At 44.3% G+C, this 15,283-nt stretch overlaps 1 protein-coding gene across 1 annotated transcript in view; it reads left to right on the forward strand.

Moving 5' to 3' along the window:
- SLC1A2 (solute carrier family 1 member 2) overlaps positions 1-15,283 on the forward strand; it is a 159,202-nt gene that overhangs the window by 1,079 nt on the left and 142,840 nt on the right. The window lies entirely within an intron of this gene.

The raw sequence follows: 15,283 nt of genomic DNA on the forward strand, positions 1-15,283 counted from the left end.
CCGGGAATGAATGAACTGGGACCCGGGCCGGGGCGGGGCGAAGCCCAGCGCGCGCAGCCTTGAATGTCAGGTTTGCAGAGTCGCAGAGCAGATACCCGGCCTGCGTTGATCTCTCCTTGTCCCTGGATGGCGGAATCTCCCTAGCCAGTTTGAAGGAAGCGTGGAAAAGATTTGGGTGCTTTCCGAGAAGAGGCGGGAAAATAAGTGGCTTCGGGCAAGGACAGGAGGGACAGGAGTCCCCAAATTCCAGCGCGGGGAGCGTTGATTTCCCCGATTCTCCCCGCTGTCTTGGAGTTGTCTCCTGCCTCCTGAGGCAGCAGTTGAATGCTCCCGGTGATAATAAGGGTAGCTTCTTTACCGGGAAGGAGATTTAGCTGCAAGAAACCCTTGAGTACGCCTATGTCAAAGAAAGTGAAAGTTGCTCAGTCGTATCCGACTCTTTGCGACCCGATGGACTATACAGTCCATGGAATTCTCCAGGCCAGAATACTGGAGTGGGTAGCCTTTCCCTTCTCCAGGCGATCTTCCCAACTCAGGTATCGAGCCCAGGTCTCCCACATTGCAGGCGGATTCTTTACCAGCTGAGCCACAAGGGAAGACCAAGGAAGGGTCCAAAACTAGGTCCCTGGATCGGTATTTCCCGGGGAAGTCTCTCAGCTTGGTAGAATCTGAGTAGGAATAAAAGGACTGGTTGGGGAGCTCAGCCCTTTGGTTCATTCACAAAAGTGCACTAGCCTTTTGCAAGGCATCACTGGATCCATATCAAGTGGCAAGCAAGTACCAGGGGCTCCTCTGAGCACAGGTGGAGCAGCCCTGGTGCTGGAGCTTTCCAGGGCTTCTAGCAAATTTTACCAACTCTGCAGGCTTGTTTTGGGAAATCGATCGCTAAGTAGGCATGTGGAGCAGCCCCAAAGTTAGATCTCTAAACTCCAACCTCCAAGGAAGGACAAGTATTTCTGAAACTGTCTGCTCTGTGTTCAGGAGAAGGGACCCATCTTTTTTCCGGCCCTAAGTCCTTCTGGCCCCTGGAGTCCTTCCAGAGGGGGTTGGGGGCAGCTGGTATCTTGTAGCATGAGATCTCTCCTCTCTTTTTGTCCTAACAGTTCAGCTATGTGGACCTTTTTGACTGTTTCTTCTCCAAACCGATGCTCCGGAAAGAGGTTTGTGTACAAGCAGAGCAATACATTTTTCTAACACAGATCTCTAGAATTCAGTATTAATATGCCTCATCCTCAGTGTCTTTTTGCCTGTTTAATTAGTCATTCATATTAGAAAGGATGCAAAGGCACTACTGGCGGCTTTCAGGTCCCTTCTAGATTTGCCCCTGCTTGTGAGGGCTAGGTTGGACAACATCTCTGAAAAGGATGGATGATGGCAGTGTTTCAAGTCCTGCATCCTTATTTGATGGCCAGATAGTAAAGGGACAGGTTTGCCCCCCAATCAAGTGGTGTTTATCTCACCTTTGTCCTAAATGAGAGCTGCCAAATGATTTGACTCTTTATTTGATATAAGTATAGAGCAGAAGCGATTCACATTCTATTAGTAAGGTATTATACACCGTGCCGTTGTCAAGAAAAGACTGGTCAAATGCATTTGCATTTAGGGAAGAACTGAGAAAATTTGAAAGACTGGGAAACAAATAGAGAAAGAACTCTGACCCATTATCATTTCAGAGCAGTGCTGATGAGCAGGTGACGCTCTCAGAAGCCCTGGTCTTTGCTTTTTTCTTCTCTTCCTTTCTTCCATCTTTTCACCAGGCGCATTGACTCAGCATTTGTTGGGTAGACCTCATGTGGTGGGCACTCTGGGTGTGTGGGGGCTCCAAAGATGTAAGACTTTGATTAGTAGACTGTTCATATGGTTTAGTGAGATTCTCTTGCCTTTTCTGTTGCCTTTAGTTAATGTACCTTGTAAAGGGAAGTTCACGGAGAATCCGCAGACTGGTTGCCTTTGTTAGCCCGTGTCAAGCTGTTTCCTTGAAACATACATTGCTGAGAAGGAAACAAAAAATAGCAACAGAGTCTTATGCTTTCAAGATATGTATTTTGAGTTCGATTGATCCCGAATGTTTGGGGAATGGAACCATATGGCAAACTGACCATTCTGGTCACCATTTATTTGGTGATGTAGTTACACTCAACAACATAGGCAGATTACCAATTTTGAAAGAATTATTAGAAGCCATAGTGACATCTTATGTTTGTTTAGCACTTCACTTTCAAAGCTTATTTGTGTCATCATCACATTTGATTCTTCCAGTAACTGTGAAGTAGGCGGTCCAAGGAGGATGAACTTTAAGGATAAAATGATATAGAATGTATCGTCATCTTTCCAGGAAGATTCCAGGACTTGACCCAACTTTAGAGTTACCATCTGGAAATATCAGTTATCATGGAAGAGTGTGCTAGGCATGTCTGGCAAAGGATATTACCAGCTTTCTTTCGAAACTTTGGCATACACTGTGCAAATTGCCTTTGGGAATATTCTCATTATCAGCCTGTGCACTTGATCATTGCCTTTGCACAGCATACTCAAACACGATCTGGTTACGTGAGGTTTCTGATTGTTTGGAATTGGGATTATTAGCATCCAGCTTCTAGAAGACTCTACGTGGACTCTTTGGTAGTTCCTAGACCCTGAGGGGCATTTTCCTGCAAAGCAGCGTCTAATTTGATAGTTGAGGATTCTGTCTTTCTGAGTCCTTAGACATGGCTAGAATTATGGTTTTGGTCCCTGATCCAAATTGGAAAGAGATTATTAGTATTAGACTGGCTAGTGTCCAATATAGACTGAATTATGTTGGAGCACTCAGATGCGTAGTGGCAGGCATTTCAGAAATACATTCTAAGTGTGGGAGATGGCTAGGTCACCAAGTATGTCAGGGACCCAAGGCGATCTGTCTTCTGATCAGCTCCCAGGAGCCAAGGGGTCAGAGCAAAAGCCAAGTGCAAGGGCTTGGGTTTCAATTTGACTTTGAAAGCCAGCAAATCAGAAAGCTGCTGGCAGCAGGAAAACCCCGCAAGCGGGACCACTGGATTTATTATTTCAAGCAAACAAAAGCAAAACGTTAACAATTGCCTTCTCCCGCCTCCCCTTGGGAGTGAAGTTGAGGCCAGCAGGAGGAAGAGCCCACAGAATAGACTTATTGAAAAGGGAACGGAGGGCATAGGTGTAGGGTCCAGAGGGGGTTGCATGTTGCCTGCCTCATGCAGTTTTAATTTCTCATTTTCAGCCTGCCTGGGTAAAATAAAGATGCATGAAACTCAAATGAGAAAGCAATTTCACGTTTACTAAGATCGCCTCTTGTGAGTGATTGAAAGCTTAATTCTCATGAAACAATTTCTAAAGCCAGACGAAGCCTGTGATATGGAAAAAGCCAAGATATTAAAAACCAGAAACAGTTCTGCCCATCAGTATCAATGGCCACTTCTTTTCTTCTCTAATGCAACATGATTAGGGGCTGTCTCCCCTGGCTTTGGATTTAAGGGAATTGTCAGATAAGGAAAAGTCTTTAAGAGATGGCAGTGCTTGGGCTACAGAAACAGGCACTATTTAACAGCAAGGTGTGAGATTTCTGGGTCAGTGTGCCATAAATCATACAGATCCAGGATTGCAAAACTGACAGTCTGAAGCTCAACAAAGGCTGATTTCAGTGAAAATCTTGCCTCCCTACCCTCCTCCATGGCTGTATCACACAATGCCCAGATGTCTGGTTTTTCCCTCTTTTAAAGGCAAACTAAATTGTTTTTCATGCTGATTTTCCCCTCCTTGGGACTTGCTTCCTCTTGGAACCAACTGCATCTCTTCATTACAATCACTTGCTATACTTATTTTAATCAAACCAGACACTGGTCATTTCAAATCTAGTAATAGTAGGCAAAAGAGTCATTCTCAAGATGAAATTTTAGTTTTGTTTGCATTTTCAGAACTTGTCCTGGAAGTTTGAAAAAGCAAACAGATGCCACGCACCGCCTTGCCTGCTCTCTCCTCTTCCATACCCTTAACAGCTTGTTGGGGGCCGGCAGAATGTTTCATAGCAAGGGTTTTAGGATCCAGATTACGGCAAATCTCTTTATTTACCAGATCGTGAGCTTGCTCTCTCTTCCCTCTGTCAGCCCCTCACCCCTCACCGCACCAAGCGGCCAAGTCCTTGGAGTGAATTAATTAAAGGAGTGTTTAAAAATATCTCATTGCTCCATCTCCACGTGCTCCATCATTGATTGGAGGCAGATGGGTTGCAGATTTGTCAGTAGAATAGAAAAGGACCAGCATCTCGTTATAAATCTGTCTGGTTGGCATCAGATGATGGCAGAAAAGATAATAGGCCAGCAATATGAAAGGGGAATAAAGGCAGGGGTAGATCCTTAAACTTCAGAAAAGGATACCTCATTTTCTTAGTGCGTGTTTTTGTATTTTTGTTTTTTTTTAATTCAAATGGCTGTTTTCCAATGATATTGATATTTATTTATCTTTCATTCGTGGATCTATTTAATTTCTCATGGGTGTCTGCTGAACGGCCGTCTGGTGTTCTTGGCAGTCTCAGCAGCTGCTTCAGATTATGGACTCGTTGAGCAAGGACTGTCCTTTAAAAATGGAGTGAACTCTATTTTGGTGGCTGGATTTGTCCCTCTGGGTCCCAGTAGAATAGGTGGTGGTCTGTGTTAAAGACCCTGGATGAAGTCCATGGAGGCAAGGAGAGGGACAACCCCCCCTCCCCCCACTTACAAACCCTGTATATTAGAGGCTGCATTTAAACCAAGAGGACTTTCTTCTGTTACATTTCATCAGGAGTGCCATCTGTCACTCAGTCTTTGTGATCTGGCGTGGAACTTCCCATCACGTGCCCTGCCACCCCAGCTTCCCAGCCTCTGTGCTTGAAGGATCCCAGAGATGGTGGCCAAGGTGGAAGTGGGGTGGAGGCCTGTTTGCCTCCCAAGCTCCGCTCTTCCCATAGCAGCAGATTCGTGGTATCGGATGCCCGTGGACCGTAGGTGGCCCACAGACATGTGTGTTTCGGGTCACACAGGATTCTGAAAACCTTTAAATAGTTTGCTTAGACTTGACATCTTGGAAAGTGAAGTCAAGTGGGCCTTAGAAAGCATCACTACGAACAAAGCTAGTGGAGGTGATGGAATCCCAGTTGAGCTGTTTCAAATCCTGAAAGATGATGCTGTGAAAGTGCTGCACTCAATATGCCAGCAAATGTGGAAAACTCAGCAGTGGCCACAGAACTGGAAAAGGTCAGTTTTCATTCCAATTCCAAAGAAAGGAAATGCAAAAGAATGCTCAAACTACAGCACAATTGCACTCATCTCACAAGCTAGTAAAGTAATGCTCAAAATTCTCCAAGCCAGGCTTCAGCAATACGTGAACCGTGAACTCCCTGATGTTCAAGCTGGTTTTAGAAAAGGCAGAGGAACCAGAGATCAAATTGCCAACATCCGCTGGATCATGGAAAAAGCAAGAGAGTTCCAGAAAAACATCTATTTCTGCTTTATTGACTATGCCAAAGCCGTTGACTGTGTGGATCACAATACACTGTGGAAAATTCTAAAAGAGATGGGAATACCAGACCACCTAACCTGCCTCTTGAGAAATCTGTATGCAGGTCAGGAAGCAACAGTTAGAACTGGACATGGAACAACAGACTGGTTCCAAATAGGAAAAGGAGTATGTCAAGGCTGTATATTGTCACCCTGCTTATTTAACTTCTGTGCAGAGTACATCATGAGAAACGCTGGACTGGAAGAAACACAAGCTGGAATCAAGATTGCTGGGAGAAATATCAATAACCTTAGATATGCAGATGACACCACCCTTATGGCAGAAAGTGAAGAGGAGCTAAAAAGCCTCTTGATGAAAGTGAAAGAGGAGAGTGAAAAAGTTGGCTTAAAGCTCAACATTCAGAAAACAAAGATAATGGCATCTGGTCCCATCACTTCATGGGAAATAGATGGGGAAACAGTGGAAACAGTGTCAGACTTTATTTTGGGGGGCTCCAAAATCACTGCAGATGGTGATTGCAGCCATGAAATTAAAAGACGCTTACTCCTTGGAAGAAAAGTTATGACCAACCTAGATAGTATATTCAAAAGCAGAGACATTACTTTGCCGACTGAGGTCCATCTAGTCAAGGCTATGGTTTTTCCAGTGGTCATGTATGGATGTGAGAGTTGGACTGTGAAGAAGGCTGAGCGCTGAAGAATTGATGCTTTTGAACTGTGGTGTTGGAGAAGACTCTTGAGAGTCCCTTGGACTGCAAGGAGATCCAACCAGTCCATTCTGAAGGAGATCAACCCTGGGATTTCTTTGGAAGGAATGATGCTAAAGCTGAAGCTCCAGTACTTTGGCCACCTCATGCGAAGAGTTGACTCATTGGAAAAGACTCTGATGCTGGGAGGGATTAGGAGTAGGAAGAGAAGGGGATGACCGAGGATGAGATGGCTGGATGGCATCACGGACTCGATGGGCGTGAGTCTGAGTGAACTCCGGGAGATGGTGATGGACAGGGAGGCCTGGCGTGCTGCAATTCATGGGGTCACAAAGAGTCGGACACGACTGAGCGACTGAACTGACTGAATAATGTTTCACCTAAAAAAAAAATGTCGATTCTGGTTTCTCCCAAATGTTGGAAAATCTGATAATAAAAGACCAGCCCTTTTGTCTTGGTATCACTTATTGAAATGCTCAACAGCCCTACCTTTGTTTAAGCACTTTGCATGAATTAATTGATTTAATCCCCACAACAATGTGATTTAAAAGAACTATTATTATCCCCATTTCGCAGGTGTGAAAACTGAGTCATAGAAAGATTAAGCAGCTTGCTGTTGGTTTTACAGCAAAGCCAGGTTTTAAACCCGGACAGCCTGGCTCTGGAACCCAGACTGTAACCACTAGGCAATACTGCTTGGTCCCACAGGGGTGGAGGGTGGGAAGAGTCAGCTGGGGATGAAGAGTGGCTGTCTCCCAAGACAGGCCATGTGCCTCTCAGGTTGGACAGAGTCTTTTCTGAAACGAGTTGCTCGTGTTTCTTGCTTGACCCCTTACTTCTCTAAGGCAGCCCCTGAGAGAACGAGAGCTTGGAGTCCCTCTTCTCAGCGTATGACGCTGTCTAGCAGTTGTGGCTACTTTTCTTGTTAATCCCTTCAAAACACTCCCTTCTTGTTTCCCTTAACTGTGTTCTTAATGAAGAGTTCCTTTGTGATTACTGGTTGTCCGGACACCATAGCATGGTCTTATCAGATGCAGAGCTTTGAGACAGCCCAGTGTACGACCACATGGGTTCAATCCTTTGAAATATCGAGCCTTGAGAATACATTTCTTAGTGGCAAATGTAGTGGAGCATTAGCAGGCCCTGGAATTGATTCTTTCTTATGTGATTTTCAAGCATGGCTGGTTAGGGCTGTGACTTCACTTACCCATTTCCTAACACAGCTACTTTTCTTATCTCTTGAGGAGTGTGGCTGATGTCCTTGGTTTGTTTGTTTGTTTGTTCTTTGCAACATATGCAGACAGTGATGACTGGGGATGCCTTTTAAATTGAGGAAGAATCATTCAGAGAGTGTGTATGTTCAGTCAATTGGTCGTGTCCAACTCTGTGCGACCCTATGGGATGTAGCCTGACATGCTCCTCTGTCCATGGGATTCTCCAGGCGAAAATACTAGAGTGGGTTGCCATGCCCTCCTCCAGGGATCTTCCTGATCCAGGGATCAAACCCGTGTCTCGCTGCATTGGCAGGAGGATTCTTTATTGCTGAGGCACCTGGGAAGACCCTCAGAGAATGTATTTCTGTGCCTTCTTAAGAGTGGCACAGTTTGCTGACTGTCCAGTAGGTGGCAGTAGATGTCAGCACTTTGTCCAGACTGGCTGTGTGACTCCCTTTGGTCCTTAGGGAATCTCAGTTCCCACAGGATCCCATTCTCTTTTGATTGAAACATGTTTCCACCAAATATATTTTTTTGGTGTTTTTGAGATGATTCTCATATGTGTGTGTGCTCAGTCGTGTCCAGCTCTTTTGCGACCCCTTGGCCTATAGCCCTCCAGGCTCTTCTGCCCATGGAATTTTCCAGGCAAGAATACTGGAGTGGGTTGCCATTTCCTCCTGCAAGGGATATTTGCAACACAAGGAGCAAACCCTTGTCTCTTGCATCTTTTGCATTAGCTTACCATTAGCACCACTTGGGAAGCCCTGTTTACAGATATCACCATAAACAAATACAAATAGGACCATTTGCTTGAACTTGGAACTCCAAGTCTATATGACTACACATATATGATTTCATTAAGTCCTTGAAAAACTTATGAAATATTATGCTCATTTTACAGATGGGGAAACAGAGATATTTTGCTTTTACATTGTAATTGGGTACCTGTTTTTTTTTGTCATCTACTTCTACTGTGTTTCATAGTATCCACATTTTGCAATTAATTCACATTTTATTAAAATTTCACAAGCTTTGAAACAGTACAGGGCACGACCACTTGTCTATAGTCCTTTGTTCATTTGTTTGCTCCAATCATTTTGATCAAAGGCAGCAAGATAGCCAAGTGTCCTTGCAAGAAGAGATAACCAAGAATTTAAGAGGCAATGCACAAGAAGGACAGCAATGGTGACCGAAAGAAGTGAGCTTATCTTTGAACGGAGGTGTGACGTTCAAAAGAAAATGCTGCCATTGAAACGAAGTGGGAATAAGGTTAGGCAACGGAGAATGATGGTTAGACCTGAGCTTGAAGACGTTAATCTAGCATCTATTTTCAAATAGAAGTGGTTGCAGGGCATGAAGGGAGATAAGGTAAAAGAGAACAGATGGAAGGAAAGCATCTTCTCAATTAGGCATCAGGCAAAATTGTATTTTTGTTTGTGGACCAAATTGTAGTTTTGTTTTCACCCTTGTACTTAGTCGCCCAGTCGTGTTTGACTGTTTGCGACCCCATGGATTCCTCTGCCCATGGAATTTTCCAGGCAAGAATATTGGAATGGATTGCCATTTCTTCTGCCAGGGGATCTTCCCGACCCTGGGATCAAACCTTTGTCTCCCACATCTCCTGCACTGGCAGGCGAATTCTTTATCACTGAGTCATCTGGGAAGCTCTTGTTTTTAATCTCAGTCTTCATGTAAAAAGAGAGTTAGGATCTGATAACCAGCTTTGTTAGAGAAGTCCATGTGAACAAAGCAATATTGGGTTAACATGTCTAGAAGTGAAATGGGTGAATATCAACTGGCAACGCGTAGACATGCTAAAGGGATGATGATTTCTGGGTGATGGGTTCAGCAGTTACTTTTTATACTGAAATGCAACATAAGTGTCAAAAGTAAATATTGGACTAATTTCTAAGAAGAGAATAGAGTGTAATGGAATTATAGACTGAATCTGTTCCCCTAGTGTTTTCCTGGGATTCAAAGTCATCCATCAGCAGATATTAGTAAAACCATCATAGCACAGAAGCACTGCAGGGATCATTGATTTTTCCATCATGATTAATTGCTAACATTTCAATGAAGAACTAATCATGTGCAAGCATTTCTCTCTTAGTCTGAGAAGACCAAAATTTGGAGTCTTTTCAAGACATTAATACAGTGGGGTTGAGGACCTATTGCAGTTCTCTCCTGGGAAATACTTTGGGATGGAGACTTGTGTGCAGGAAATTTATTGAGAGAACTTCTCAGAATAAATCCTTGTAGAATAGAGAAGGGAGCAAGGGTGAGCAGAGGAAGAAGTTGAAATAGTCCAACAAAGTGCCTGTCCCATTTTTCAGGAAGTTCTGGTGCAGAAAGGTCCTGAATGGAGAGAAAAGAGACCTCTACCGCTAGAACAACCCACCCCTGGATTGGGTTGTGCTCGGGCGGTGGGCCTGGCCCCGGGTGAAGACAGAGATAGAGTTGGTAAGCATTGTCACTTATCAACACTCCCAGCAGCTGGGGGGATAAATGCCTCAGTCCTGAACGTGGGGGCATTCAGGGGAACTCACCACAGCATCCACTGTTAGCTCCAAATTCGAATGTTTGAGAGAGGTTCTGTTGCTTTCCATCTGAATATCCAGGCTCCACAAAACTGTCATCTGTAATAAAATACTGTACCTTAAAAGGAGGGTGCCGTTGGGCAGCAGGGAGGCAGGTGGGTTCTGGTGGGCAAGGCTGGAGAGCAGGTGTCACTGCCCTGGTTCTAGCTGTGACCCACACAGCCCCCAAAGACAGATGACCTAACCCTTCTCATCACTCAGACCTTCCAAAGGTATCTGGTCCAACAGGAGCCTGGTTATCTCAAATTGATGCCCAAGAAAGGGAAACCAGTTCTAGTGAATGGAAGGGGCCAGAAAGATCAACAGATAAATATCCCAGGAGCCAGAGTCTAGCTATTACTGATATTTCCAGCATTCACAGCGGCTGTTTCTACGCTCCTGCTAGTGTTGTCTCTCGTGGAGTCCTTGCCTTGGAAGAGGGGAGGCAGGGGACTGGGTCATCCCTTTCTGGAACATCCACTGCCTTGTTCTGTTGATTCAAGAAGCCGTGAGTTCTGTCAACCTCCGGCCCAAAGCGCTTGTATGTTGACTTTTCCCCGATCTGTTCCCTTGGTAAATATGCAGATGTGTTCAGAGACGAAAGAGCACTTTTGTATGTAATCCAAGGCCTTGCAGAGGCCTCTGTGGGTATTTCCACTTGTTTTCTCACAGCAGGTGAGACCTGGTCTGCTTTGAGACCAGGACATTGGTTATCAATGTGTCTGTGTTTTTATTAGCATGACAACTTAGTTCAAATGGCCCAATTATAGAGTAACAGAATGTAAAGCAAGCAACATTGAAACCTTCCTTTCCTTACCTGTTTTTAAGAGTTACACATCTCTTATTTACAATGGCAGATAGATATCGTGTATGTTTCCAGAAGATGGGTAAGGCAACACTGACTGTTTTGAATCTACATTTAGAGACTACATTTGGCACATGGAATGTATTAGCTGAATAAAGGGATATGAAGAATTTACTATCCACTGTCAAATAGATTATCTTAAACAATTAAAAGAAAAATTTTTTGTCCTTTGGGTCAAAAAATTTTTTGTCCTATTGCTCTTTTCCCATAATGAAAAAATGTGGCCTTATTAAAAAACAAACCAAAAAAACCCCAAACTTCTAATATTACAGAGTAGCATGAAGAAATAAAAGATTGTCTCTCAGCTCAATCCTGTTCTCTAAAAATACTCACTTTTTGGGTCTTTTGAGGCAGACATGTAACCTGTAACATGAGACAATGTAAACATCCAATTCTTAATATGCAAATTGAATAATCCTATCCAGCTTACTTCAACTTGCTTTTCACTTCATGCGTCGTATATATGCATGTGATATATATATATATATAATCTATATATCTGGTAATAGCTCACTGTCCACTCTATGGTTATATAATAATTGATTTAAGCAGTCCTTGATTGATAGATATTTAGGTCATCTCAAGTCTTTGTTATTATAATTATTATAAGAATTTTGAGTGAAATATGAGTTGGAAGTGGAGAAGGCAATGGCACCCCACTCCAGGGCTGCTGTCTATGGAGTCACACAGAGTCGGACACGACTGAAGTGACTTAGCAGCAGCAACAGCATGAGCTGGAAGAAGAGAATGAGGCAGGACCACTGAGCTTGGTTAGAAGGTGACATCTGGGTGGAGAATACTGGCCTATATTAGGCTATAGAGCTGCATAGGCATTACCAGATTCCAAGGATATTTAGAAGGACTCAGTGACCAAGCACATGTAGGGGCCTGAGGGAAGATTCCTAGGGAGCTCCCATGTGTCTCGGTGGACAGAATTGCTTCAGGGTACTTAGGATGTTGAGAAGTAAGGAGGGGGATCAGGAGAGAATTAAGGGTCTTGGAGTGGCTGACACCGCTTCATGCTACAGTGACGTTAAATAATGTAAGTGCTGAAAAGGGATCATTTTCAAGGCGGTTGCTGAGCAGAGCCAGAGTCAGCAATATAAGGGCTACTGTTGGCATGTGATTGTGAGTTGGGAATGGCTGGAGAGAAAGTGAATGTGGTTTTCTTTTTCAAAGAGTGGGCATCCAGGGGAGGATGCGAGAGCAGGGTTACATTTTGATTTACTTGCTTTAGTTTCAGTATAGGTTTGAGGTAAGCGTGCTCAAAAGGTTGTCTAAGTGATGCTGAGATCTTGAGTTCCCTTTGTGGAAGAAGCTGATGAAGAAAAGGAGTAGAACCAGAGGGTAATTCATCACTTGCTGTGGAGGTTCCTGCAGGAGAAGACACTGCAGCGCTCTGAGTACTTGGTCAGAGTTCCCTGCAGTCTTCCTGCTCCAACCCACGATGCAGGGAAGGAGAGCTCAGAGCAGAGGGCGCGGAAAAGCTCATGTGCCTAAACCGCTAGACCCATGCAGCCAACCCTCGTGGCCCTTTGAGTGGCAGAGGGGGCAGCTGGCTGGAGTTGGATATATTTTAGTAGTGGTTGTTATCTACTTTTTTGTTTCACTGTCCATAGCCTTCCTAAGTCTCACTAGCTGGATCTCTTCTATTTTTCTTCATAATCTTTCATCTGTGCTCTTGTGTAGCTCCTAAAACTTCCTCGGACTCATTCTCGATCCCCATTCTCTTGGTTCTGCGTTCTCTCTGGATCCCTTCTTGGGCACTTGCATACCACATGTATACTGATAACTCCCAAGTGTATGTTTCTATCTCAGACCTTTCCTCCAAGCTCCAGTTTCCTATATCCCTCACCCTAATGGACATCTCCATTCGGGCATTGCACAGGCATCTCAAAATGATCATGGTACAGTGGAAATGTTGGTTATTTCCCCTGCAGACTCACCCCTACTCCTTCAAGAGTAAAAGCTAGAAAGGTAAGTATTGGCCCTGTTTTTTTCTCTTCCATCAGTCCCAACCTACAAGCTTTCTCAGTTCTGTCTCCAAAACGTGCCTAAGTCTGGCCTTTTCTCTCCATGCTAGCCCAGGCACGTCATCTCTCCAGTGGAAGCTTCCCAACCTCCTAACTTTCATTTCCTCAAACACCCCCCAGTCTTGCCCATCTTCAGGCCCATTCCCTTTGTCTGGACCACTTCCTACCCTCCACCTACCACCATTCTCCAGTTGGCCGTCGCCCTCTTACATGGAAACATCCTTTAGTTCTTAGCTGGAGCCGTGTTTCCCAGAGAGCTCTTCTCTCATCCCACCACTGAAAATAGGTCCCCCTTTCTTAGTCCTACATCATTCTCCTTTCCCCTCTTCTTCATGGCATCAGTTACAATTTTATTCATCTTTTTATGTCTGTCCACCTCCATCACCAGAATGTAAGCACTCTGATGGTTGGTTCATCATGGCATCTCCTAGGATCTGAACGCTATGCACTCAGTACACATTTATTAATTGAATACTCACCCACCTCAGCCTGGGGATGTCGGGAAGCCTTCTCTAGAGAGATGACATTTGGGCTGGGCCTTTTCCAGGAACTTTGTCCCCATCACATTTATTACAGCGCTTCATTATTACAGGAGTGTGCTAAGTGTTTTCTTGCCTGTCTGAGCCATCACAATCCTGAGATCTCTCTGAGGATGAAGACTACGTTCATTTCTTTGTGCCCCAACTTATCATTATCACAGTGCATGTTGGTGTAACTGAATTGTCTGATTTGGCAAGGAGGCATGCAAGGGCATAGAGAGGATGGTTTTAAGGGAGGAACAACACCAAAGTTGAAAAAAAAAAACACAACAACCCCGCTCTTTTGCTTGTTAGGACAAGTCCTCCTTTTTAGTTCCTGGCGATCAGTTGAACTTCTCTGCCTAGCAGTCAATAAATAACCAGCCTTTTCACTGCAAAGGTTGACAAGGTTCAAGTAGGTTATAAGAATAATTGGGCCGCAGCTCATCTTGTGAAGCCAAAAATGTATTTGTCATAGTCAATTATGTTCCCATGCTGTTGTCTGGGAAAGATTACAAACTCCTGTAGCTGCTGTTATTTTAAAATGCAATAAAATGGAATCAGATAAAGAGTTTCTGAGTCCACTTCCCCCTGTCTTTCCCAAGACTTCTGGCTTTCTCTGAGTGATGTCTTTCTGTTCCTTTTCCTCTTTCCTTCTGAAGGAAAACAAGGAGAAGTTAGCATTCATTTGATATTCAAAGAAGGATTTAAGTAAAAAATGATGTGCAAATTACATCAGAGAATAAATCCAGGGCTCAACAGTACAACTGCTTGTGAAACTGGTCTAGAAAAAGGTCTATTAATATTGATGCTTTTTAACTTTTAAAGAGATTCTGAATGTATTTAATCATTCCCATTAGAGTTCTCTTCTTTGACTTCCTATTGTGGTTGGAAAAGAAAAAGCCCTGGGTCTAAAAATAAATACATCATGCTGTTGGTATATATTTCCTGGTAAAGTTGAAGGACAGGGGACCCCTTCCAGAGCCCAAAACTGGGCTTTTGCCTAACACTTGGAAATGAATTGTCCGAGGAAACACATCTGCTGACAAAGCAAGAGATTTTACTGGGAAAGGGCGCCCGGGTGGAGAGCAGCAGGGTAAGGGAACCCAGGAGAACAGCTCTGCCACATGGCTTGCAGTCTCAGGTTTTATGGTGATGGGGTTAGTTTCCGGGTTGTCTTAAGCCAATCATTCTGACTCAGAGTCCTTCCTGGTGGTGCACGCCTTGTTCAGCCAAGATGGATGTCAAAGAGAAGGATTCTGGGAGGTGGTCGGACATGTGGTATCTCCTTTTGACCTTTCCCAAACTCTTCCGGTTGGTGGAGGCTCATTAGTTCCGTGTTCCTTACCAGGACCTCCCGTCGTAAAATAACTCATGCAAATGGTTACTATGGTGCCTGGCCAGGGTGGGCCGTTTCAATGTGCTTCCCCTAACAGTAATGTAAAGAAAAATGTCTGATACTCCTATATTTCTTGAAGTTCTTTGCTGGAGTTTTCTAGGGCTGGGACGCACATGTTGAGGGCTGTTTTTTGTGTCCTGGTGGGATACGAAAATAAAACCTCTGCTCACTCGGCATGCTTGTTTTTTCTCCATCCTCAGGGAGAATTCTGTGATGAGATGAAGGGCCCGTTTGTGGAACCCCTTCCTGAGCCTTATGAGAAAGTCTTCAGCTGGAACCACCCTCATCATCCTTAATGGTGAATGCTAGAGTCTTCCTAGGTTCAGAGCTGGGGCAGTCAGACAGCTGTTTTTGAGTTGAAAGTAGAATCGAAGTAGAGATGCTGTGTTTTCTAGTCTTCTCTGACACAGAAGCCGTTGTTAGCTGGAGCACCCACGGATCGTGTTTTCACTTTCTTTGCTTTCGCT

Source organism: Capra hircus, chromosome 15 (genome assembly GCF_001704415.2).
Source record: "Capra hircus breed San Clemente chromosome 15, ASM170441v1, whole genome shotgun sequence".
NCBI classification, from domain to species: Eukaryota; Metazoa; Chordata; class Mammalia; order Artiodactyla; family Bovidae; genus Capra; species Capra hircus.